Source organism: Hirundo rustica, chromosome 6 (genome assembly GCF_015227805.2).
Source record: "Hirundo rustica isolate bHirRus1 chromosome 6, bHirRus1.pri.v3, whole genome shotgun sequence".
Lineage (NCBI taxonomy): Eukaryota > Metazoa > Chordata > Aves > Passeriformes > Hirundinidae > Hirundo > Hirundo rustica.
In genome coordinates, this window is record NC_053455.1 from 3621444 (window position 1) to 3647721 (window position 26278).

Below are 26278 nucleotides of genomic sequence, written 5' to 3' on the forward strand. Positions count from 1 at the left end.
ACAGTACAGTTTTAAATCAAATTTTGAGCTTTTCGGTGCTCTGCTACAATGATGAAATCCAGAAATGGAAGGTGGATGTAGTTTATAAATAAATATTTTTTTTTCCAGTGAGCTCTGAAACAGTTTTGAGCAGTTCTCTTAACTAGCTGGATTTCCAGCAGTACAAAATGTGACCATGTCAATTTAATTAACAGCATATCTACATTGTGATAGTGTGGGGATTATGTGGAGACTGGTAGTAGCCTGATGGATTTTCATCCTGCTCACATACAATGTCATGGTTTAGATTGTTGGGGTTTTTTTTATGATGAGCCTTTACTCTCCTTGCAAGAGTTTCCAGTGTCATTTCTGCTGACAGATCCTGCTTAGGACAGATTTATTTTTATTCCCTTACACTTGAATTGGATCAAACGTCTTTTTCCATATAGCTCAAGTTTCCACAATGGAGTTACTCCTAGTTGACTACTCTGAGAAGAAAATTGTAGTCATTTTTGTGACCTTCTTTAGCAGCTGTTGAAATGGGGTTTTTGGCATGTGTGCATATAATCTATTAATTTCCACTTCCTGTCAATTGCAGGGATTCACGATTACAAATAGCATGAAAAAATTTAATGCAAATAAAGAGAAAGGGAGAGAAAAAACCCCAGCATTTGGTTTGGTTTTTTTTTTCTAGTTGGAGTCAGTGAGGTGTTGAAACATGCAGGGCGTTTGTTTCAGGCTTTGATAAGGATCTCTCACATTCTTATATAAAATGCTAAATTAACAATAATCAGCCCCCACCACTTACAGCCCTGCTCAATGCATAGCTTGCCTTTCTCTCGGGCTTCCTCTGAACCCACACATCTGAGGGCTTTTTCCCTGTGATCTGAGAAAGCAAAATTCCTGACAAAACTAATGACTCGGGGCTCCTGCGGCATTTTGAAACCTTTTCTTTTTCCCCATGAGTGGCTGCCTAATATGAGTGGGATTTCAGTGGCTGTTTGCATTATTTCCTCCCTGCAGTCGGGACATTCAGCCTGCCTGGCTGCTCAGCACAGCGCTGGCTCTCCGCTGAGGTTTTCCACCAGCTCTCCCAATCCACACACCTGAGATAGTTTGTTGCCTTGAGTTTCGGGTAATGGTATCTGACATGGGATTTTAAAGCATTTGCAGGTCCTTTATGCTGCAATGTTGTGGCAAATCTGTAAGATGTGAAGGACCAGAGATTTCTGAGCTGGTGGGGAAAGTGGAATGTTCTCAGCTGAAGTCCTTCAGAGCAAGCAGTGACCATCCAACGAGGAAATCAACTCCAAATCCTGGAGGGAGGAAGAGGAGAAAGTTCTGAATCATGGAATCAGAGAATATCCTGAGTTGAAAGGGAAACACGAGGATCATGAGTCTGACTACTGGCCCTGCACAGACACCCCAACAATCCCACCCTGTGCCTGAGAGCATTGTCCAAACACTCCTGGAACTCTGGCAGCTTTGGGGCTGTGACCCTTCCCTGGGGATCCTGGGCAGTGCTCAGCACCCTCTGGGGGAAAAACCTTTTCCTGATATCCAACCCAAACCTCCCCTGACACAGCTCGAGCCGTTCCCTCAGTCCTGTCACTGTCACAGAGCACAGAGATCGGTGCCTGTCCCTTCTGAAGCTGTAGTGGATTTGCACTCTCTGCCCTTCCATTGCAGCTCCTCTCCTGGCAGGAGGGGCAGCTCTGTCCCTCCAACGCCCTTCCCAGGCTCGTGGCTCCATTTTTCTCCTTCTGTTGGCAGGACCCTCACCCTCACTCTGCGAGGCAGCAAATCCCATTCCTGGGAAGCTCTGGTTTGCATCTGATGCCAGCTGGAAAACTCTACTGTGGACAAAAAGCAAAAAAAAAAAACATCTGCAGAATCTGCTGCTGCCGAGCCCTGCCACCACCACTCTTGGAACGGTTAATACAGGAAGATTTGACCTTAAATTTTCACCTTGGAAGCGCAGGGTGGGGACGCTGCCTCTGGCTGAATCGTGTGCTGCTCTCAGCAGTGAGTGACCGACCGGGATGTGCTGAGCCAGGGAAGCTCCGGGATGAAGCAGCAAAAACGCTGTCTGGCCAGCTGATGGCCGGTCACACATCCCAAGTGTCCGGCCGCCTCCACACCCTCCTGGCCGCCCCTCCAGCGAGGCCTCGCCTCCTCCGGGCCCGCTTCACCTCCCGGGCAAAGGCACGGCTTCCGCCAGCATCCACCTCACGCCGCTGCCTTTGTCTGCTCCGGAGAGTTTCGGAATGCGGCGGGATTGCAGCTGAGTGACACGCATGGCTGGCCAGGAGGGGAATGCGGAGCTCTCCCCGCAGCTCCCTGCGGATCCTCCTTTGATATCGAGCGGGTGATTTCTCGGAGATGCTGTGGGGCAAATAAACAATTGGCTTGCTCCGAGCAACACGGCCTGGAGGTCAAACCAGGCTCCTCATTGCCAGAGGTCAGAAGAAATGACGGGAGGGTGCGTGCAAAGCCCTGGGGTGATGCCAGCCTCCCTTCTGAGCTGGGACAACTCCCTGCGGATACCAGAACCTCCCCGCAGCCACCGCTGGCTCTGCCGTCCCGCTGAGCTAAAACCTGTGCTTCTTTTGGTGTTTTCCCCAACATGTTCGGGATTCGGGAAGCTGAGAGTTAATGGCAGTACGATAGAGCTGGACGGGTGCCCTCGGTGGCTTCCCGGGCTGTTTCGCTGGCTCCAAGTAATTGACAGAGCATCAGTTTCCATCCCCGTGGGTACCCGCAGGTCCGTGGTCAGCCGCTGAGCTCAGGCAGGGGAAAGCAATCTGCCCCGTGAGCACTTTGGGGAGGATCCACGTCAGACGGAAGAACTTGGAGGCTCTGAGAAGTCAGAGCTGAAAAAGATCCAGTTAATCTCCCTCCCTGCAGACTCCACAGCCTGCTGGGATGTCACCCTGTGCCGTCTGCGCTGCAGGCGGGGCTGCCGGGCAGTTTAAAGACATTTAAGGGAAATTGAAGGACAAGCCCTATTCCTGGTCATGGGGAGGTGTCTGGTCTCTTTCATGTCCTGGAGGAGGCCTTGGGGTGCGCTCTGTCTGTTTGCCTTGTGGCCCTGGGATGCCACACCAGCTCCGGGAAAGGGGGTGGAGAGGGAAACGGGGGGAACTGGCTGGAATGGTGGGGCTGGATGGGCGATCCCTGTGCCCGGTGAGTCTGGGCAGTGAGATCCCTGCATGGGGCACGGCTGGGGAGAATGGTCCCCACACATGGGTGGGGAGATCCCTGGGGAGAGCTGCGTGCGGGAGGTGATTCCCACGCTTGGGTGGGGTTGGCGTGGATGTACCTGCGTGTGGGAAACCTGGGTGGGAGGATCCCTACCTCCGGGAGGTTCGGGTGGGGGATCCCTGTCCATGGGTGGGAATGGTGGGGAGATCCCCAGGCATTCCCATCTGGGGGAAACCGGGGTGGATGATCCCTGGGCATCCCTGCCTGGTGGAAATCTAGGTAGGTGATCCTCAGGAGCAGGTGTGGGATTGCAGCATGGGGGAGCTTGGGGGTGATGGGAACCTTGTGTGGGGAGAGTCTGGGTGGGTGATCCCTGGGAATCCTTGTGTGAGGGGAGCCCGGGTGGGTGATTTCTGGGATCCCCGTGTAGGGAGAGTCTGGGTGGGTGATCTCTGGGGATCCTCACGTGGGGGGAGTCTGGATGGTGATCCCTGGGGATCCTCACGTGGTGGGAGAGTCCGGGTGGGTGATCCCTGGGGATCCCCGAGCGGTGAGACTCCGGGTGGGTGAACCTCAGGACCCAGGTGAGGGATCCCCACGTGCGGAGCTCGGGGGTCGATCCCCCGGCGCACGGGCGGGCTCCGGGTGATGCACCCACACACGTGGCACAGCCGGGCGGGCTCTCCCCGCTGCCGGGGCTCCTCCGCGGCCGGGCTCGGTGCCGGGGCAGGGCCGAGCGGTGCCGGGGGCTCCCGGCCGGGGCGGTGCCGGTGCCTTTAACGCGCGGGGGGGCGGCCGCAGGCGCGGCGGACGTGCGGGGCCGCCTCCTCCCCTTCCTGCCGCCCGCGCCGCGCAGCACCGGCCGCTCCCGCTCCGTCCCCGCAGCCCCGGCCCGGCACGGCCCTGCCCTGCCCGCCGCCGTCTCGGTGAGTCTCGCGGGTCGCAGCGAGGCCGGGCCCTCCCGGCGAGGGGCGGCGGGCCCAGGCCGCGGCGGGCCCGGGGCCGCGGCCCGGCCGGGGGAGGGGGGAGCGGGCGCGGCCCCACGCCGGGGAGAGGCCGCTGCCGTGGGGCCGGGGGCGCTCCCCTGGGGCTCCGGCGCTTCCCGAGCGCATCGCTCCGGAGCCGGGCGAAGCGGGGCGAACACGCCGTGTCCGCGGCGCTCCCGGAGCCCGCCGCGTTGAACCGCCCGCGGAGGGGCGGCCGGGCGAGAATTGACGCCCGGAATGCGATTTGGGAGCGTTCCCCGGGGCTGTGGGAGCTCCGGGTGAGGTTTGGCCAGAGGCGGCTGCTGCAGAGCCCGGGTGGCCGTGCGAGCTTTAATGAGCATTGCGCTTCATTACCGCGATCTGGGCCGCCTTGGGTGCCTGTGCTGGTGTCAAGCGCTCGCAAATGCTGCTTCCCACCCTCGTAGGTGGTGGTGGCTGTGGTGTTTCGTTTCTGGGATTGCCCGTGCCCTTTGGTACAGCCTCGGTACGGGCTGTGTTAATCCTGGAGGTGTTCGTGCCCCCATCGCCTCTGCTCTACTCAAAGCTGACTCCCTTCTTCCAGCCTGCGAGTTACGGAGAAGGAAAGAGGAGTTAAGGTGGCAAAGCTGCACCTTTTGTAGCCGGCTGCCTTCAATTGATGGAGTATTTTAATTGAGTAGGTGGTTATTAAGAATAACATAGCATCTTTAGTCACCGCATTAGACAGTGATAAGTTCTGCTCTCTAGTGATGTGCATCCACCCGTGTGCTTTAGGTTTGTCATTTTATAACCTTTATTCCCCAACACCTCCACTGAGGCTGTGCTGTGTATTTTGAGGTCACTGTTCGAAAACCTCAGATATCATTTCCCTCTTTGTGGAAGAGGAGCTGAGCTGATACCCTGCTGTAGCTCTTTCCTGATTAAAATTCTGCCCCCCCCCCCCCCCCCCCCCCAACCACGTTCCTTTAGTGTTTCTGTTCCTGCCTCTGTCCACCAACACAAATGGTATTTAGGTGACATAACTATTCTATTTGACATCTCTTTACCTATGACAAGGCAAAAATCTCTTGCTGGGCAGTCCGAACTGGTTGCTGCAAAAGTTGAGAAGGGATTCAGTTCCTGCATTCCACCTCCTTTCAGATGTTTTTTCTTGCTTTTTTTTCTCGGTGGATCACTATCATCCTCCTGTTTGGTTTGGGCTGGAAGTGTTTCTCTGCCTTGTGGACCTCTTGCCTGTAACTGTGCTGTAATTTCTGCCCATGAACAGGCCATGCAACTCGCTTTACCACATATTTTTTCTCTTGCCTCATATGCTGATGCTGCTTTCTGCATACTGTGATTAAAATAACTTTTGTGTGTAACTGCAGCAGCGAAAAGTTGGGGATTGGAGTCAAACACTAATTCTCTGGTAGAGTTATTACCAAATCTCTTTTTTGGTAGTTCTTTTTCTTTCCACCCCCCTTTTCTAGCTGCTCTCCAGAAGATGCTTTCTGCTCTCAGAAATAGCAGCTGTAGGATCTGAAGGACGCAATGAGATTTTAACTTTATCCTTTATCCCCCCTGTGACAAAAGCCCTGTCACAGACCTGATGACTACTTTCCCTTGAAGAAAAGGGAAAGACTTGCTCAAGCCTGGCTAAAGCTGTGGTGTTGCTTGGTTAGCTCTGTAACAGCTTTCGTTTGCGTCATTTGCTCTTGCTGATGGAGATTTGGTGGTTATGGCTCAAAAATGTCTAATCATTCTTGACCCTGGGTGCTGTAAACCCAGGGCTTAAAAAAAAAAATCTCAGGAACTGGAGTTCCCTGTGAATTTCAGAGGTAATGGCCGGATCTATGTTTAAGCTACACCCAAGAACCTAAAGCGTGAGGACACAGGGGACAGGACGTGTGTTTTATTTTAAGCATCAAACTTGGTTGCTCCTAATCCCTTCCCCTGCTGCTGCCACCTCTCACCATTGACTCTGTCAGGCTTCAGCTCCCAAGTTTAGTTCCCTGGTCATGCCCCAGTGACGTGCCTGTGTAAATAGTGTGAATGGCCCCTGTGCTGTCCCGGAGGGATGGGGAGGAAGCAGAAGGCAGAGTGGCAGGAGGAGGTAATTCTTCATGCCACTCTTCACTCCAAAAAGCTGTGGCAGCAACCCAAATCAAGTTTAGTTTCCCTGTATTTAGCACCCGTCCGTGCTGTGGATGCCTTTCATAACACAGCTACTTCCAAGGTGGAACTTGATCCGTTTATTCTTTCTCCATCTCCGTGGGAGAGCTGTTGGAGAACCTCCTTGAAGTCTCGAGCAGTTGCTGAATTTCCATCCTCACGGTGTTCATGGCCCTGTTTGTGTCATTTGTTTTTGGTTCTAGTGTTTCCACTTGGTTTAAATGATTGTTTTCCCTCCCTGATGTAATTAGAGCAATTGGATCCCCTCTTGACCCCTTGTTTTCGTAGGTTAAACGAGTCGAAGTCTTTAAGTCTCCTTGAGTTGTTCTCTTATTGATATTCTCAGGATTTGCTTGTCAGTGTAAACCTTTTGCCTTTACCCATCAGAAGCTCTTTCATATAAAGGGAATTTTATGCATCTGTGTTTAGCTCTTAAACTTCCTGCTCTGCATTGGCAAAGCAGCAGGATTGGGCTATTTTTAAAAGTAGGAATATTTTGGAGGGGGCTGATTGCTGCACTAAGCTCACAAACTTTTTGACATTCCTTGTGTGATTGTTTCTGGCTAATGAGACAGGGAGTTGCTGGGCTAAATCTGTCCCAGACAAATCACTTCTTATTAATGACTGTGCATAAACTATGGAGATGATAAATTGGGAGAATTACCAGCCCATGACTCCTAGGAATCTGCTTCTTCTCTCATCGTTATACAAGATGTCCAAGCGAATAAAACACATGGGGACTTTAAAAAAAAAAAAAAAGTATTTATTTATGCTTTTAGAAATGTAAAAGCTTCTTCCTGTTCGCATGCCTGAACTACAGCTGGTGGTAGGAGAGAGGGTACTTGGGAGCTTTGAAAACTTCCAATTTCTTGCCAGAATGGAGCCTTTAAAGTATTTTCTTACAGTGTGGACTCTTTGGCACGTTCTCCAGGCTGATGCCTGTGGTCTGCAGTTTGGGAACGCATCTGTGCCTGCTGGCGTGGGCACTGCCTTAGAGACTGATTCCTGCTTTTTTTTTTTTTTTTTCCCCCCCGATTTCCAGTGATTTCAGAGCAGGAGCCCTTTCATGGATAAGCACCGTGCATTGATCTGGACTCTGCTGCTTCCAGTTGAGGAATTGTTTTTTCCCTGGTGGAGGGAAGAAGCAGAGTGGATGCAGGTGCTGCTCCAAGATCGTGCACAGGCATCTGCATTTCCTGCCATTCCTCTGCAAGGGTTTTTTTTTTTCCCTCTGTGTGAGAATTAAGTTGCACCTGGGCTGGCTTCCCTGTGTTTGAGCTTGTCCTCTCCTGGTCACTGCCATGCCTGTGCACAGGACTGCTGCATCTAATTAGATTATATTAGAATGAATAAGTGAATCTCGATAAATGAGCTTACGGGGGCACTGTCGGGTCAGCTCGGTCCCTAAATATAGGTCCTGGGCAGAGGGCAGGCTTGGTGCAGGATCTCTCCACACAGCAGAATTCAACAGAGATCTCCTGGGAGTGCATAAATTCCTCTGCCTTGGCCATCTCGTCAGGCTGGATGCTCTGGTGTCTCAGTATGAGAAATACCAAAGTCCACCCAAATGTGAAGATTCTTTAATCGAAGCTTGGTGAGGAGCTGGAAGGGGAAGTCATGGCAGTGGAAACTCTCATAATCTGAGGTGCTAAAGAGTGCAAATCTCATGATCCTTTTTAATGCTTCCAATTTAACTAGAGGTGAGGAGGTTTTTCTTAAGTCTCTTAGAAACTGTAGAAAATGGAAAAAGAGGAATGGTATCTGTTACATGAAAACTCTGGAAACAGTCTCTAACTGTACTAACATAAATAAAGAGCGTTACCTCCTTGCCACTGTGTGTTGCAGAAAAGTAGTTTGGGTGCTTCAAGCCTGGAGTTTTGCTGTGGAATGTGTGTGGGGCAGGAGCTGTAAGGTTTGTGGGGTGATCAAGAGAATTATTTCTTTGCAGCTCTCCTCCTTCTTTCTGCAATGTTCTGTTTATGTGAGTGTTTTGTGGCCCACCCTGCCTACCCAAATCCGCAGCTCTGAATTGCTGTTACTGAAGAGAAGCAAAAGTAGCTTCTTCCCCTTTTCTTCCCATGAAGATTTATTTAGAGGAATAGCATTTTTTTTCTGTTTCAAATGAAAGCTCATCTTTGCTTTTGCATCACTGGGGCTGCATTGTAACTCGGAGAAAGTGTCTGTAAATCATTCACGTGGACAAGCTACTCATTTTATTGCACTAATAATCCCTATTATAAACAGCGTTGTCCTCTGCTTGCATTTACAGCTCTTTGCTGTGGTTGCTCTCAGGTGTGCAGGATTTTCAGCAGTTGTGAAACACGGGGAGCAGCTCTTCTTGCAGGGCTTTTTTTCTCTTTTTCCATTGGACAGTCTTCCTTCTGGCTGATCCCTCTGCCTGGCTTCCCTGTCTGGATCTGCTGGCAGCCAGGCAATCCTGCAAATCACTGCTCTGCTGGAGCTGCTGCATCACAGCTCCCCTGCTGCAGGAAGCATCTTTAAGCCCTTTTATGCTGTGAGGTTGAGGAAACAGCAAAGCTCCTGTTTTCCTTCAAGTTGCAGTTGAATGACTAGTGGATCATCAGGGAAGGCTCTTCCTCTCTTGGAAGAGGTGTGTTGATGTTATCCAGCAAAACACAAGTTCTGATTTTGGGATTACACCTATTAATTGAATAGGTGACCTTCTCAGCCTGCCTGTCTGGTGTCCAGCTTGCCAAGCATGTGTTGAATGACCCAGGGAAAAGCAAGCTGGAGTTCAGAATTACGTGGGTGTCAAAGGCTCTTAAAGCCTGGTGTATTTATGCCCGTGATTTGTGGTGCTTCCAAAAACAATCCAGCTCTCATCCTGCAGAGGGGAAGTTCCTCAGTCCAGTGTTACCAACTTTTGCTTAGCTGCCAGAGCAATATAAACTCAACCCGAGTTATTTTAGGCTCCTTATTCTTTTGCTTCCAAATCCCACCCTGCAAGTTCCTTGTAGAAGAAATGCTGGCTTAATTCTGTTTTACACTTTCCTATAGGGACTGAAAATGATAAGTAGGGTATTGTATTTCAGGGTTGTGACAAATTTCAGTACATCTCGTTCCTGTCTGTGGTGTGAAAAGGTGTCTTTTGTCCTCCTGCTAACCACACAGGAAGGAAGTTGTTGAGTCTGGGAGATAAAAGCTTTATCTCCTCCCCTGCAAGGGACAAGCTGCCTGCTCCTAGGCTGGCACCGCTCTGCTCTGTCCTGCCTGTAGTAGGGCAGAGGGGAAAATTTTCATGGGAAAATGTGAGTGGACTCAAAATCTGTTTGTAAGTGCGTAGCTGTCAAGGAAGATGATGACTAAGCTATTGCACAAGGTGTAGCTCTTCAGGGAGCTTGCCAGGATTGGACCGGATCATGACTGACTCATAAGAGAGCCTATAATATCAGTCAGCTCCTCATTTTAATTATTACTGGTTTGATCTGACCACTGGCTGTGACTACTTTTCTTTCCCAGCCAATTTGCTGTGGGGTTTTAAGTTGGAAAGTCTACACTTGATGTCACCAAATTAAAAAGTCCAGTTTATTGGAGGAAGTGATTGGTTCCCAGGCCTTGGGTGGGAAGTGCTGCGTGGCAGGAGTGTTTAAGCTGATGTCTTGCATTTGGCTCCCATGGGTGTTTCTCCACCAGACACCTGCCCTGTGCTGCTGCCAGGCTCTGGTGTGGCACTTACCTGCCCATTTTTCAGAAGGGAAAGCAGAGGCCAAGCACCTGCAGGTGAAGATCCCAGGAGGTGACTGGCAGAGTGGCTGGTGGTGCCTTTTTCTCGGTCCCATCTGTGACCTGAACCTCTGGCAGTCAGCTGGTGGGTGAGCAGCATTGTCAGATAGTGACAGGACAAGAGGGAATGGGTTTAAACAAAGGGAGGAGAGATTTAGATTAGCTATTAGGAAGGAATTGTTACCTCTGAGGGTGGGGAGGCCCTGGCACAGGTTGCCCAGAGAAGCTGTGGCTGGAAGTGTCCGAGGCCAGGTTGGACGGGGCTTGGAGCAGCCTGGGATCGTTGCTCCATGGTGGGGGCTTGGAATGTGATGATCTTTGAGGTCCCTTCCTACCCAAACTGTTCTGTGTTACAACACAAAACTGCAGCAACCCTGCAGCAGCCACAACTGTTCCCACGTTTCTCTTCCTTTCAGGGTCTCTTCTCTGGTGTGGGTGGGAGGCCAGGCCTGGCCCCAGAAAGTGATGTTGTTTCTTGCCTCCCAAACTGGTTTGAAAGGCTGCTTTGGTGTTTAGTGCTGCTTTGCCCTCTTAAGTTGTCACTTAATGTTGCAAGTTGGCATCCCAACTTGGCTTTCATGTAGGCATTGCCTTTAATTCTGTGTGAGGACCGAAAGACAGATACTTGAAACCGGTTGCAGCATCTCTGCTGCTCCTCTCTGCTTCAGCTCCAGGTGTACCTGAGAGCATCACCATGGCTACAGCAGCTCATAGCCACTGGAGCTTCTACAGGGCATTTCCAGGTCTGGGAAGTGATTGGAATTTAGGGTGCTGTGCCAGGAAGGGCCCTTTCCCCCAGGACTAGGTGGGAACTCTTTTGCCTCCTCTAGCTTGCTGTTCTCCAGGGAGGCTCTGTGTCCTGTCCTTGGAGCAGGCGGTGTTTGCAGGTCTCAGGGGGTGTGGTGCTGGCACCTGGCAGAAAATGGAGTTTACAGGTCGATGCTGTATCTCCTGTTACACCTACTGACCTTTGCTTGGTTCAACACCTCTTGGCACCACGTGTGGCTCCAGCTGTGATGGAAGGACAAAGGACTGTGCTGCTTTTTCTCTTCATGCTGCCTGGTTTTGTGTTTACAGCAGTGGTGGTGGAGGTCCATCGAGCTTTGCCATCTCCAAGCTCATGGAGAATTGTTTGCCCTGAAGTGTGCTAAGAAGGTTCCTCCCAGCCCTGTCCCCAGCGTGGACCATGAGCAGCATTGTCCAGAAGAGAGGCGGAGGTGGCATCTCAAAGCCTTGGGAAGCACCAAGCTGCCTGGAGGATTTATGGAGGTTTTGTTAGGATTTTATTGGGTTCTCTGGGCATTCCCATAGCAGCTCAGTGGGAGTACTGACAGTTTTTCCTTGTTGCCTTCACCTAAGGTCACTTCCATATCTTCAGCCTGTGCTACACTACCTCTAGGATTGGGTTGCATGCTAAATTTAGTGAACCTTTTTACAGCTTGGTTTGTGTATGTAAAACCAGAGGGAGTTTTAGCAGCTTGTAAGAGGTAAGAGCCTGGTTCAAGATGCCCAAGAAGGCCTGGCTTTCTTTGCACAGGTGGCAGCACCCCAGGCCAGGTGTGGGAGGGTTCTTCTCTGCCTCAGTGTACTTCCACACAGGGATTTGCTGGGGTGCAGAGCCCGTGGGTGGGAGGGAGGGCTGTGGAGGCACAATTAGAACTTGCATAACATGGTCTGCAGTCTGAGGCATGTGAGAAGTGCTGGCGAAGGGATTGAGTTTCAGAAGTTTTAAAGGCTTGTGAAAATTCTTGATCAGATGTTTCCATTACAATCCTGCCTTTTTTGCACACCCCCCCCCCCCCCCATCTCCAAGTTTCTACCTCTTTTCCTATGCTGTTTGTGTGCCAAAAGAAGAATTTCTTGGCTTCAGGTCTGGTGTACCTATTTCTAAGTAGATTCTTTTAATCCCTGCTTGGCATTACAGGCTACTGGAGTAATAGTTTGAGATGTAACTTAAGTTGGAGGCAAATAAGTTTAGATCTGCGTGGTTGCAATGAAGTGTTTGTTCAATTCTTGCACGCCAAAGGAGGAGCAGATTGTGGGACAGCAAAGCAAAGGGAATGGGAACGCAGAGAAGCGTGAGAGAAATGACCTCAATTACTCTGCATTTCTGTTGCTGAGCATTTTTAGGCCTTTTTAACAACCTGGCATGTTCTTGAGTTCAGATCAGCGCTGAGCACATTGGGGTGGGTATGTGTGCTTGTGTTAGGCTGTTCTGGGGGCAGAGCTCTGGGATGTTGGGCTCTTGACTTGAACTCAAAACTCTTCAAATATGCATTTCACTGTTGCCAGTTTCTTTAGGAGACTCCTGCAGTCTTGGTCCTTAAGGTCACAAGTGGAAAGAACCAGGAAACCTTTAGAGCTGTGCTTTGAACACACCTTTCACAGAGCTCTCGTGTGGTGTTGCCCAGCTCTCAGAATTGCACTGGATGTGGGGTTATGCAGTGAGCTACACTGTGGATCTGGGACCAGTGAGGAGCGTTGCAGCATCCCCTGGGCTGCTGCTGCTCAGAGGAGCAGGAGCAACCCTCAGCATCACTCACCTGGGGCATCGACAGCTGCATGAGGAAGGTGGTAGAAGAAAGCTCCTTCACCATGTGGCTCAGGTGTGATTCAAGCATTAAGCAAGTCTGTGGAGGAGCTGGAGCCTTTTCCCTGCTGCTGGAGGGGAGTCTGGTCCCCTCCTCTGGGTGTGTTAAGAGGCACATATTGCCTCAGGGGCTGCTGAAACACTGCACTGATTCCCGAGAACATGTGACCTCCTTAAGCTGCCTGCCAGAGCCTAAAGGATGCGGGTGATGACACCAGGAGATGACACCAGCTGTGTATCATTCCTTCAGCTGTGAGTGCCTTCAGCAGGCTGGTCAGTGAAGCTCAGAGAGGTTAACAAGGTGAAAAGAAGCCTTGTGGGGAGGAATGTGTGGTGCTGCTGTTCAGGGGCACATCTTGTGGAAGCTGAAAGGATGGCTTCTCAGTGGAGCTGTAGCCGGTGGAATTCTTGTTGTAGTGCAGGAGGTGTTTTGGATGGATGATGAGGTGAGCTCTTAGTGCTGCCCTCGATAAGTGAGATATGTGCACTGTCTCAAAGGAGAGTGGAGAAAGGCCTTAACGCTTCACCTGCCTCAGCAGGGAAATGACCCCAGTTCAGCAGCAATTTCTCAAACTTCGTGTTGTGCTTTTAAATAGAGTTAGAAGTTCCCAGCTCATGATGCAATTTATACTTTGAAGTGCACTGGTGTGAGTTGTATGGTGCCAGTGCTGCAGGGATTGCTTCTAAAGCCTCTTTTGTTCCTAAACCATTTTGAAACTTTATTTCTAACAGTATTAACAGCACCATATTCTACAACATGAGGGATCTGGCTTGGATATAGAAGTGCTGTCTTTATGCCTGTATGATAACGTGCTTTAGGATAGATGTTGAAGGACAGCTTTGCTATGGAGCAGTTGAACTAACTCATATCTGCTGTGGTGGAAGTTTGTTCAGCCTTCAGCTGGAGCAAATTCCTGCTGGAGCAGAAAGTCATAACATCAGTGCTGTAGGAAGCCCCATCACCAGCAGAACCCTCTGTGGTCCAGATTCAGTCCTGAGCATACCTCTAAACATTCCCTGTGTTCAGAGGGTTTGTAAGTGGAGTGTGAACAATGCTTTAATCTGGCAAATGATTTTAAATTTAATGCACAGTTGAGATGAAGTCCAACCCTCTTTGGAGGTGTCGTTCCTAATGTGACTGTGGATTAAAACTCAGTGATTGCTACCAGCAAAAGACTGAGATAAAACACAGATTGACCATCAGAGCACCGAGCACCTTGTTGGATTGAGGATTTGAGAGTGTTTTCCCGACTTGCAGCCAAAATGCAGCCATGGCCCATTGCTGCCCAGTTGTTCCCACGCCAGCATTGTCCTCTGGCTTCAGCCCCTCCCTGCAAGGTGGGAGCAGAGGAAGCTGGGCAGGGTCCTGTTCCTTGGGTGCAATTCAGGGCAGCGGGGCTGTTCGTGCACGGAGGAAGGGAGGGTAGCCAGTAATGCCTGCTCAGGCCTGGCTGTTCGGATTTTCCAGTGTTTTTGTGTCTCTCTGACCCACGGCTGTGGTGTAGAGTATTAAAAGTAAAAATAGACCTGATGCAGTGCTTACCAGGCTGCGTAGGCTGAGGAGGAGGCAATTCCAGCTTTGTACTCCCTAAATTCTAGTAGTTGTACGTGTTGGTGATAATTTCACTTATGATGCCTCTGTCAGCTTACAGGAACTTTGCCTTCTCTGTTTAGTCTCCTTTCCTCCAGTCATCCATTCTAAATTGAAGCTGCCCTTTTAAAATCTTGGGGTTGAGAAACTAACTGCGTACCCCTGAGTTTTAAACTCCTGGTACATTTTAAAATTTATTATCACTCTGTACTGTGGTTGTTTAACTGATGGATACTTCCCCCTCCCTTCTTCTATTGTACTGTGTGTGGTGACAAAGAAGAAAGATCTTCCCTGTTGATTCCTCTCCGTTTGCAGCTGAGGAATTATCAAGACTCAGTCTGATGATGGGGTACAGCAATCTTGTTTCACTTGCTGCCTTCTGATGCTCTCATTTAGCTACATCTGTGCCACAGTGACAGTAATTTTGATGCAGCAATCGCAGGTTTTCTCTTTGGAGACAACTGAAATCACTCAACTGCTGAGACATAATGTGTGTGATAAATAATGTCTTGAGACTCCAGGTAGTTAGAAGAAACCACATGAAAGCATCTAGATCTGATATGATTCACAATCACTGAAGTTTTGATTTCCTTCTGAGCTAACAACTCTCCTCTGCCTTGCAGCCTGTTTCCAGCGCAGCTCAGTTTCATTTTCCTCTAGGAATTTGGATAGACGAGAGTGTCCATCTGCTGCTGGCTTCTCTTTTGTCCATTGCTGTTCAACAATAGGATTGTCGAGTCACTGAGAGGTTAACAAAGCTTTTTTTTTTTTTTTTGTCAGTGATCCAACCTCTTTGTATAGCTGTGTGCAACAGCACGCTGAACAGAAATAATGGGAAAATCTTATTACTGGAATGACTGGGGTTGTCATTTTGCGATACCAGACCTGTTTAAGCTTCTGGCTGTGCTACGGGGAGGCTGAGCACAAATCCCTCTGCAGGAACATTAAATATTAGTTTCTCTGTGTCTCCTTGCATCCCACAGTGTTGGAGCAAGGGGAGGAAATCTGAACCATTACAGTCGGTTCAGCAGTAGCTCCCGTTCAGTGTTCAGAATGGTTTCGTTACGAGCCTTTTGGGGTTTGGCATTGCAAAAAGGGTGAATTGTAGCCCTTAATTATGGAGTGTGGGAACAATTGGAGCTGGACAGACAGGCAGCAGTCCAGCTCCTCTTCCTGAGCAAGCAGAGCTTTTGTGCTGTGCCATCCCACTGCACAGATGACCGTGCCAGGCTGTTGCTGGATTGATTGGTTTTGATCCCTTTTAGGAAGGGGTTTGGAAGCTCCAATTTTGGGTTTATCACAGTAGTCGAACTCCTGCCCTGTTGCTCTAAGCATCCCTGTTACCATGGCTGCCCCAAAGAACTCCCCATGGAGCAGGAGAGCATGGGATTAAAAACCAGTTGTTAAATCCAGTTGAACTGGGACATCAGTGGCTTGGCTCGTGTGGGTTCAGTGGCAAAGTAACTGCAAGGAAAGATGTGAAGGTGCTGTGTTTCACTCCTGCAGGGACTGGGGAGCTTTGTGGGGGAATTAAGCTTGGGATGGTGTGGGATGGGTGGCACGTGGGTGAGCTGTGACTTGCTGGATGTCACCTGGGACTTGGACACTTTTCTTGCCCTGTCTCTTATCAGCTTGTGGATGAGGGCACCCAGGAGAGCAGGGTGGCAATGGGATTTACAGGAGTGTTTGCTGGTGGCAGTGCTCCAAGAAACTCTCACCTTTTCCCTCCAGAGCACCTCTCCAGGCTGGGTTTTCCCTACAGTTCAGGCAAAGTGCACCTGTTATCACTCAGGCCTTGCTGCTGGCCCCAGCCCTGCCTCCATTCCAGGCTCTCATTCCAGCAGAGCTCATGCTGAAAAAATGGAAAATACAGAACTCCTCTTTGGGATGCAACTTGACTTTTTTCCTTGGGTTTTGTTTTTTTATTTTTTTATTTTATTTTCCCCTCCCGGGAGCTGCTGAGCCTCCGTGGTGGCTGGCGTATGCATGGCCCTGCATTCTCCTGTTGGGAACGTTAAAAATACCAGCTACAATTTTCCCTTTCCACATACCAAAAGATATTAATGTGCTGCTGCTTTGATTAGTCATTTCCTCCTCTTTTGTTCCTTTCGCAACAGGGTAAAGGACAGCGAGTGCACACTTGAGTAAAATCTTGTCTGGTTAAGAAGTCTGAAGCTGAATAGATTCTCTTGGTTAATACCTGTCTTTGTTGGCAGAAGAGTTCTGTTCTCATCCCTCCAATATACGTTCAAAAATAAGTCCGGATAAAGTCACTTTCATGCTGTTCAGACTAAGAATATCTTTGTGTGATTTATTTTTGTAGTGGAAAGACATTCTAATACGAACAAGATTAATATTCTTACCATGAATTCAATATATTCTTGCAGGAAGACCTTCGGTTGATACATTGCTATAAAATTTTTTTCCAGATTCGCTTATTTTGAGGTTCCTTGTCTTCCTCCTGTGCCGTCACGTTCCTCCTTCCCTGAGCTCCTGTGAGACCTCCTTCAGTGTGGGTGGAAGCTGGGTGAAAGCAGCAGCGTGACGCTGTTGGGCTGTGCACGGCTCAGTTTGGGGTGGTTCTGGCAGCCTCTGCGCTCTCGGGGTGTGGGGGTACAAAGGTTAATAAATCCAACTTACGGGGACCTGCTAAAGTTGCTCTGAGCGACTCGCTGGCCCTTGAAGGCTGGATATTTTTTTTGCTTCTCTGTTGCTGTGCCTGCCTTAGTGAGAAATTTGGGAGAAAAGCTTTTTAGCACCAAGGTGGTCTGGAGAGCTGCAGAGCAAGGGGTAGGTTTAAAACTCTCTTGTGTGTGTGTGGAGGAATTGAAATGAATAAGCGAAAAAGCTGCCTGGCGAGTATAGTTAAGGGTGAAGCTGAGTAGAAATCCGGAGAATCGAGCAATAAATGAAGACTGATCTCCTCTCAGTTATGTCCAAACTTTAGAAACACAACCCATAAACAACATGCCATCCTCTTTAGCAATCTGTCGTGGTTTTCCTGTCGCTCTGGCGCCGAGGGCGTCTGCTGTGCCCTGGATTCAGACGGAGGACAGCTTGTGCCTGCCCGCGGAGGTGAGGCTTGGGCAGCAGGGCTGCTGCTGCCACGCAGCCTGAGGGAAAACTCTGCTGCTGGGGATGTGCAAAGCTTGCAGGAAGGGGATTTCACCTCTCCTGGGATGCACAGACAGGTAATACACTCAGTGTTTTTCTTTGGGTCTTTGCATATAAAAACCTGGGGTTTTTTTTTTTTTTTTTTGAATGAACATTAGCCTCCCAGGACTCGGATGCCATTCATACTTTCACAGAATCTGCTATGGCCAAAAAGAAAAAAAGCTGGACCAAAGGGCTTTGCTTCTTTTGTTTCTGTCTCCTCTTATTTTACAATTATTTTTTAAAATATTAACAAGAATTCATAGTACAGGAATGTATATTTATATAGTGATATTTGCTATATACACTGGGAAAGGGAAAATGTTGCATTCCAGCTGTTTTCTCTTTGCAGATTGCTGTGAAGGTATGAGAGGAATTTGAGTACTGCTTTCCTCTGTTACAGAATCATGGAATGATCTGGGTTTGGAAGGGACCTTAAAAAAACATCTTGTTTCTACCCCAGGCCTTGGGCATGGACACCTTCCACTAGACCAGGCTGCTCTAAGCCCCATCCAAACTGTATTTGAGCATTTCAGGAGTGGAGCAGCCACAGCTCCTCTGAGCAACCAGTGCCAGGGCCTCACCACCCTCCCAGCCAAAAATTTCCTTCCACACCTGGAACTGGATGTAAGCAGATGAAAAGGATGTAGCAGCCCTAAATTTCTTAGGAGATGATCTTAATTTTTTGTTTTCCTTGGAAGCTGGGGCTCTGTCTCGTTTGTGAGCAGAGGGTGCTCAACTGCATCATTCCCATGGGTGCTGCAGGCCTTTTTTAATTGAGTTAAAGTAATAGGGCATGGCAGGGGTAGGTGCAGAGTGGACATACGCTAATGCAACTCCTTCCTGCGTCAGAAAGGGATGAAGCTGTGTTGGAGTGAGCAAACACAGCTGGGCTCAGACCTGTATTGTACCTGCCCTGGCTTTTTAGGGACTGCTAGCTGCTCCCTGAGGCTTTTTGCGGGTCCAAGGTGAAGATTATACTGTGAATGTCTATTTATACATCAGACCACAACAGCTGTCTTAAGGCCTTTGTTGAGGTGCACAGCGGCTTTAAAGCTGCCTAAATGGCTTTGTGTGTGGTAAAGCTGAGCTGCCGTGGAGTGTCACAGCAACCCAGATTGTACAAACCCCTGTGAACTTCCCAGGCAGCTGATTAGAATAAAACCAGGTGTGGCCTGCTCCCTCCCTCCTGTCCAGGTGCTGGGCAGAAGCAGATTTCAGGTGTGGCTGTGTGTGTTTAATGCTTTTTGCCTGTCTGACCTAAGAGTCCTGGCTCCAATCTGTACCCCGGCTTGTGCTTTTGGATGGGCTCATGCTGCAGGAGATCCCTCGACGCTCGAAAACTACACGACATATGGAACTGCTGCTCAGACTGGGAACCTCAACTCAGCTTTGGCCATAAGTCTGCTAGATTAGGCTCTTATTTGTAGTATTATTTTGAGAAAATTCTGTGATCTTTTTTTTTTATGCCTTCCTATTTCGAGCAGTATCGCTTCCCAGTTCCCTGCGCATGGAAGCAGGTGGTGATTGAAGAGCAAATGTCTGATCTGGTGGAGAGCTGGGAAAGGGGAAAATACTTACCCAAAAACCTGAGCTGGCTGCTTGGGTGTTTAAAAGCCTCTCAAATAGTTCATGCTGGTGTGGGCAGAGCATGTCTGTACACGAATGCGTGAAGGAAGGAGCTGGGGAAGCCTCAGGGACTCCTTGGAAGATGCAGACCTGCTGAGTAATTCCTGCTGGAAGAAAGAAACCTTTGATTCTTTACAGGCCCTTTGGAAAAAGGCAGTGTAAAGATAATTTGTTGTCTTCTGACTCTGGAGGTAATAGGTGTGTGTGTGTGTTAGCTGCCCGTGATTTAAAGGGGAAACGTGCAGTTTCTGGAGTCTGATGGAGCCAAGGACAGTTTCTGCTGTCCTGACGCACACTGGCTTTTATCACAACTAACATCCTCTCACAAATACCGCAAGAGATGTTTTGGTTCCCTAAGACTTTCCTGTGCTGAACAGTATAGACTCATTTAGGTTGTAAGATCAAGTCTAACCATTCCCTCAGCACTGCCAAGTCCCATCACTAACCCATGTCCCCAAGTGCCACATCTACCTGGTTCTTAAATCCCTCCAGGGATGGGGACTTCACCACTGCCCTTGGCAGCCTGTGCCAGTGCTTGACCACCCTTTCAGTGAAGAAATTTTCCTTAATATACAATTTAAACCTCCTCTGGTGCAACTTGAGGCTGTTTCCTCTTGTCCTATCCCTTGTTCTGTGGGAGCAGAGCCTGAGCCCACCTGGCTGCACCCTCCTGGCAGGGAGTTGTGGAGTGTGAGAAGGTCCTCCTGCCTCCTTTTCTCCAGGTGTAACCCTCTCAGCTGTCCCAGGTGCTCCAAACCCTTCCCCACCTCTGTTCCCTTTTCTGCACAAGCTCCAGCTCCTCAATATCTTTATTTTTACGAGGGGCCCAAAACTGCCCCTAGGACTGGAGGTGCTGCAGCAGTGCCCAGCACAGGGGACAATCCCTGGCCCTGCTGGCACACTATTGCTGGTATCAGTGCCTTGGTGCCCACGCGTTGCTGAGCCCAGTGGGGTGCTGCTGTGACGGGGTCTGTGCAGTTTCGGGCTGTTTGTGCGAGCTGCAGGAACGCGGTTTTCCCGTGCCGACGGCAGGTGCGTGCGCGCGCCTTTATCCCCGGCTAAACGCGAGGCTGCTCGCTCCACTTTCACTGATGCTAATTCCAGTGCTGGGCTTTATCCTACGGCTCAGGTGGTTTCAGGGCGTCAGCTGCTGCCTGGTGAATCCCTACCCTGCCTTATCTTGCAGGAACTTGCCCGAACAGCCGGGCTGTGGTGGAACCTCACGCGGGAGGTTCCTGGGTGCTCCCCGCTGCTGCACTTTGTCAGGTGTTGGCTCTGAAGCCATATTTAAAAAAAAACACCTCTTCTGAAAGGTAAAGGCTTTTGTTGAGACGAAGCTACTCTTTCTGGAATTTAATAAAGAGCTTGTCTGTGTTAACTAACATCAAGCGACTGAGAGCAGACAGAGCCCAGCAGATGGTACAAACAGCGGCATGTTTGGAATGGAAAATATTTACCTAGAGGGTATTTGAAGCACCGAGCTCGTGCTCTGCAAAATGGCTTAATTGTATCAGTGAAATAAAGTGGGAGAGCAAGGTTTATTGACGAGTTTTGCTCTGCTCTTGCTGTCAGCACCTTGGAGGGGGTGTAAAGCACTGTTGAGCTTCCCTTGAACAGGTCTCCTTCCTGAGAAGAGTGGTTTTAACACCTGAACGGCTCAGTTGGTGTTTTAGAGTGTCTACAGCTTTCTCCTGTGCCTGCACAAATCATGCTGTCAGGGCAAGTATTGAAATGAAAAATTCAGAGCTTGAAATGCTGTTTATTATGCTTCCCCCCGCCCCAATCTTGGTTTTGGGAGGATTGGTATAAACAGAGCATGGAAATACAGATATAAAACTAAAGCTATATTCTTTTAAAAAGAATACAAATAGGTTGGTTAAATTTTTTACCCTGAGTAATGTGTGCAGTTTGGATGCCACAATGCAAGAAGGTTATAAAGGAATTGGAGAGTACCCAAGGGCCATGGAAGTGGTGAAGGGTCTGGAGGAGAAGCCATGAGAGGAATGGCCAAGGTCACCTGGCTTGTTCAGCCTGGAGGGGATGAGCTGAGGACAGGCTTCATCCTGGTCTGCAGCTTCCTACCAGGGGAAGTGGAGGTGCAGATGCTGATCTCTTCTCCCTGGTGACCAGCAGCAGGACCTGAGGGAACAGCTGGAGCTGTGTCAGGGCAGGTTTACATTCGATATTAAGAAAGGTTCCTCCCCCAGAGGGTGCTGGGCACTGCCCAGGCTCCCCAGGGAATGGGCACAGCTCCAAGGCTGCCAGAGCTCCAGGAGTGTTTGGACAACACTCTCAGGGACAGGGTGGGATTGTTGGGGTGTGTGTGCAGTGCCAGGAGTTGGACTCTGATCCTTGTGGGTCCCTTCCAACTCAGAACAGTCTGTGACTTTCTCCCGTAATTTTCTGATTTGCCACTGGGATCAAAACTCACAGGTCCATTTCAGCTTTTCTGGAGTGTCTCATGCATGACTTTAAGCTGTGCCATTTTAAAAGTGACCCGTGAGAAGACTGTGTGTGATCTTACTGGAAGCTGTGCCTTTTCTTTACGTAGGTGTCAGGTGAGGTTTATGTGCAATACCTTAATTCTCCTGTGAAAAAACTGCTCGGGTGCAGTCAGCTCCTTGCTGGGTGTTCTCTGGGCTGGCTGTTTTTGGGAAGGCTGAGCACTGCAGGGGCTCCTTCCTTCCCAGTGTGGCTCACCTGCTGAAGTTAGCCTGGTGTTACTGAACTCAAGCAAGTTTGATGGGCTAAAATCCCTGCCTGCTCCCACAGCTCTTCCGTGTCACATCGCAGCAGCTCTGCTGTCTTTTGTGCCTTGTCTTGGGGCATGGAAAACCCATCCTGGGTTCATTTAACATCATTCATGATAAATGAACTACCCTGAGGTTTCTCTGGCGGCCCCTTTCCTAGAGCTTGAGCCCAGCAGTGCTTTAGTCAGGTAATACTCACAAACAAGTCACAGAGAGCTGGTTGCTCTTGCTGTATGAATGTGGGATAGGCATGGAGTGGCTGAACTTCTTGTTTAATTTCATACCTTGCCTGTGGCAGATCTGGGTTTAGTTGCCCAAGTTGCCGGGCATCATGTCTGGAAAAGCTCTGGGGGAGGATGAGCTTGGGAGTGAAGCTGTTTTCAAGAGGATCCTCTTTGCAGCTGGCTGATACGGAGCGTGTTCCAAACTGCGTGCAGATTAGGGAGAACAAAAATAGTGTTATCTCTTTGAGGAATTTATTGAATCCAGATACTGCCCTGAGACTTCTTGCTGTGTTCCTGGTGACTGTTGGATGCGAGTCTCCTTGCCAGCTTGAGAAAATCCCAGGCAAATATCCCAAGTAAAGGAGCTGTTGCCTTGGCTAAATCATATGTGGTGTCTCTTAAACTGCTTAGTATTTCAAAAAAGGCACCTTGGTACCTGTATTTCCCCACTTTAGGGTTAGTTTTTCAAAGAGGCACAAATCCCTGAAGATTATGCGCATTTTGGGACCCAAGCATTTATAGGAGCTGTGCCTCTCGTATGCTGGGGCTAAGCTGTGAGTGACTCATTAGCCAGATGGAGCTATAATTTATTTCTATCTTCTCAAGTAAGTTAATCCCCTGGACCTAAACTGAATGAATATCCTGTGAAATGTGGAATCTGCGCAGGCTGAAACTTGAGATTTAAATTCAAAAAGGTAGAGAGAGGATGGGTTAGAAAATCCGGGGCAGCGTGGACTGGCAGGAGGAGTCAGGTGCAGGCAGTAATAGCCCACTGGAGTTCAGAAATAGTTATTTTTCTGTGGCACGGGCTCTGCTTAGGGAACAAAAGTGCAATTCTTTTGTTAAAGGCGGGATGGGAACAGTAAGTGGGTCTGTGCACGGCCTGGGACAGATGCAGCTTGTTCCCCTTTTTCAGAATGACTAAAGGGATGTTGTGAGGTCTGGAATTTCTGGGTGAGACGGGAGCACATCTGCAAGGGGGGAGCCTGGCACGGGTGCTGGACTCTTAAGAAACGTGATCAAGAGCAGGTTGAATATCAAATACGAATGAAAGGTGAGTATTTAACCAAACACTTCGAAATTTAAATGTAGCTAAAGTTGCTGTGCCTCTGTAGGCAGTAGGGAGGGGGAATGCAGTGTGATTGCTGCTGGGAGTGCCTTGCCTGGGACTGTGGGTTTGGGTGGGTGAGGAGCTGGTGCAGCCACCCTGGAGAGTTCTCTGAAGGAGCTGTAAGTGATAAAAGTCCCATTGCAGCACTTCTGGGGGAGAAATGCCCTTTTTTTTTTTTGTGTCTCCTAACCAGGATGGTAAAGCTAACTGGAGCAGTTAAGCTGGTTGGTGAAGGTGTGTCAATGCTTTTTTGCTTTTTTCTGCTTTAATAGAATGAGTTTCTTCATCCCGTTTCTTTCTGCATGGCATAGAATTTCCCCCCACCCCATAGGTTGGTTCTGTTTTTTCCTAGATGGCTTTTCAGTGTAATACAGAAAAATAAATGGAAATGATGGAACTGTTTTAGTAATTGTGGATTGTCAGAGGACAATTGGAAGCTGTGTGTGAGCCAAAACACTGCCAATTTACCCCATGGCAAGGATGCCACTTTATAAAGATGTTTTGACAGGGGGTGGTGTGATGGATGTTGTTTTGCCATTCTGCATAGAGCCAGCAGCAGTGGGATCCTCCTTGAGTGAGTTTTAAATACCCTTGCTGGGCTGGGATGAGAAATTAGTGTATGGCCATCAGAGCAGAGCTTCTGCTTGCTGTTCCTGTGTGCTAAATCAATTCTAGTTACACCCTGAGGTTTTTATTTAGGTTTAGGTTGGTTTTTTTTTTTTTTTTTAAACCGTACTTCCATGTGAAGAACTGGATTTGTGTATGGAGTTCAGAGATCAGCTCTACCTTCCTCTGATCGGTGTTTGGGGTGGGAGGATCCATGTGGCTCGTGTTTGGCTTTGCCCTGATGAGCAGGAGGGGGACAGGAGCAGGACTGGAGCCTGGGGAGGCTCTGGACCTCATCACTGCAGTGTCACGCTCCAGGTCTGGGAGATGATCCCGTTTTTGGTGAAGTGCAGGGCGGGGGACGGAGGCTCGGCACAGCTTGTCCGGCTCTGAGATCAGCCCTCAGCTAGTCCAGCACACGTTCCCCACCCGGACTAGCTGCCGTAATTATGCATTTATAGCTCCTCTGGAAGCAGCTGTAGCTTTTAAGCGTGTGTCTCTCCTCTCTCAACAACCACTTTATGGAGCACGTCCTGCCTCGATGGCCGGTGGTGCTCTCCTGACCCTCGAGCCTTGAACCTCTTTACCAACACTCGTTACCCTGAGCCTGTGGTTTGCCCTGAGCATCTGGTGTCAGATGCTGGGAAATGTGTAGGGCCTGACAGGGTGTGACTGTCCATCCCATGAGCTCATGGCTGGCTCCGTGCTGGTGTCATCATCTGGGCTGCGCTGGGCTCCTTGAGCTCGGCTGTTGTAACTGGTGCGGTGATGTATCGGAATGATCAACTTAATTACGCTCGTAAAAAAATCCGGTTAATTACATATTTACTTTGGGGATTAGCTTTTCCCCCCCCGTAAGCGTTCAATATTGACTTTGGCTGAGACAAATTTTCAAGATCTGCTTCCTTCAAGTGATGACTAATATTAGATCACTTAGTGTGGGGAGCTGGGTTTATCAAGTAGCTGTAATTAATCATTTTGAAAGCTCCAGCTTAGTTTTGAGCATCTGTGCTTTTTTTCCCCAAAAGACAAGCTTTTCTTCCCATCCCTATCAGCCCTTCCAAAACTTTCTGTGCTGGATGTAATTTTAGACCCTGTAGTTTTCAGTGAGCTGTGTGCATGCAGAAAATAAATGCAGACTGGGAGGAGACTTAAAGTTAAGACAACTGATGAATAATTAGTGTATTGAAGCCTTAGTCTTTTATTTGGATAACTTAATAGCCAAATTAGAGTTCCCAAGCTTTGCTTTCTGTGCTGCTCAATGCACTGTACAAATATATTATCACAGTGACTCCTCTCTGTCCAGAAATTATTCTATACAACAACTATTCCCTCTTGAGCCAGAGCCAGGCTCCACACCGAGCTCTCTGCGGTGTGGCAGGATGGCACAAGCCAGTTTTTGATAGCAGCTTCCAAAACAGTCAGGAACTGAGGTAAAATGACTTTAAACGAGTAAATCTTCTGCCCAGAGGCAAGGAGAGCCTGTCCTCTCCCTGCACCATGCAGCTTCTGCGTGGATTTATTCCCTGTGCCCTCAACGGCCACATCTGTTTTCATTTTTCAAGCAGCAGTGGAAATATTCCGAGCAACCGGGGTTAAATCCCTTTCATTCCCAAGAGGATGGGTGTCCCAAGGGACACTCGAGTTGAAGAGTTTTTTTTTTTTTTCTTGTGTAGAGGAAAATGTTGTTGTGGCACGTGCTTCCCATGCTGGGTTTTAAACCCAGTTGGTGGATTGGGAATTGCACTTGCCTAATTAGTTTGGATTATGTCTGCAATTTTTTTTCAGTATTGGGTGGTGGTTGGTTTTTTTTGGCTTATTTTCCTTCTTGGAACAAACATTCTGGAGAAGATTGGGATTCTTCGTGCAAAAATCCAGGTCTGTTCATAGCAATCAGTTGTGAAATGGGAAAATCTGGCTTGTTTTCACCCCAAAGTTAGGTTTTTTGACATTGTTTTGGCTTTTTTGGTTTGTTTTTTTTTTTTAAACTCTGTGGTTCCTGCTTTCATAAAACGAAAATAAATATAATGTTTGGGACAAAAATGTTGTTTTCAGCAAATTATCCTGGAATCATCTGCTCTGTATAAGTGTCCTGGAAGTTTTATCCTTTGAACATCACATGTTCAAAATAAGTAACAGATCTCCCTGTTTCCCCATAAATGTGTGGATTTTTTGTGAGTGTAAAGCTGGGTTTTAGACTTCAAAAACAGTTTTGAAAATACCTGATCCTTTATGGCTGACTAAAATTCAGGGCTCTCTCCTGTCTTCTCCTCATTCCACTTCTGAAGCTGTCATAAATCTGGAAACAAAAGGAAGGTGAAATTTAACTCCCACTTGCCAGGATAAGAATCTTAATTCATTATTTTTGATTCATGGAAAAAAATAAGAAAAAAATTGGCGTTCTGCATATACTGGTCCTTACTTCACAGCCTCTGGAAGTGCTGTCTCGTGTATTTCTATATCAAAAGCTTTAACTTTATGAAAGTCACGTGGGAGGGAAGAGCGAGGAAGATGAAGAAAAGCAAGGGAAGGGAATTATTCTCTCCCCAGATCAGCAGTCTGGCAAACTGCACTTCTTCCC

General features: G+C 48.8%; 1 protein-coding gene across 13 annotated transcripts in view; it reads left to right on the top strand.

Annotated features, from left to right (window-relative positions):
* Window positions 1-4026: 4026 nt before the first annotated feature.
* KTN1 (kinectin 1) overlaps window positions 4027-26278 on the top strand; it is a 74662-nt gene continuing 52410 nt past the window's right edge. For 7 of the 13 annotated variants that reach the window (XM_040066889.2, XM_040066879.2, XM_040066886.2 and 4 more), the window contains exon 1: window positions 4027-4109. The gene's annotated coding sequence lies outside the window, so the exon portion shown is untranslated. Of the gene's footprint in view, window positions 4110-22896; window positions 23035-26278 lie in introns of those variants that run through there. The other 6 variants (XM_040066881.2, XM_058420885.1, XM_058420886.1 and 3 more) reach the window with 1 other exon arrangement.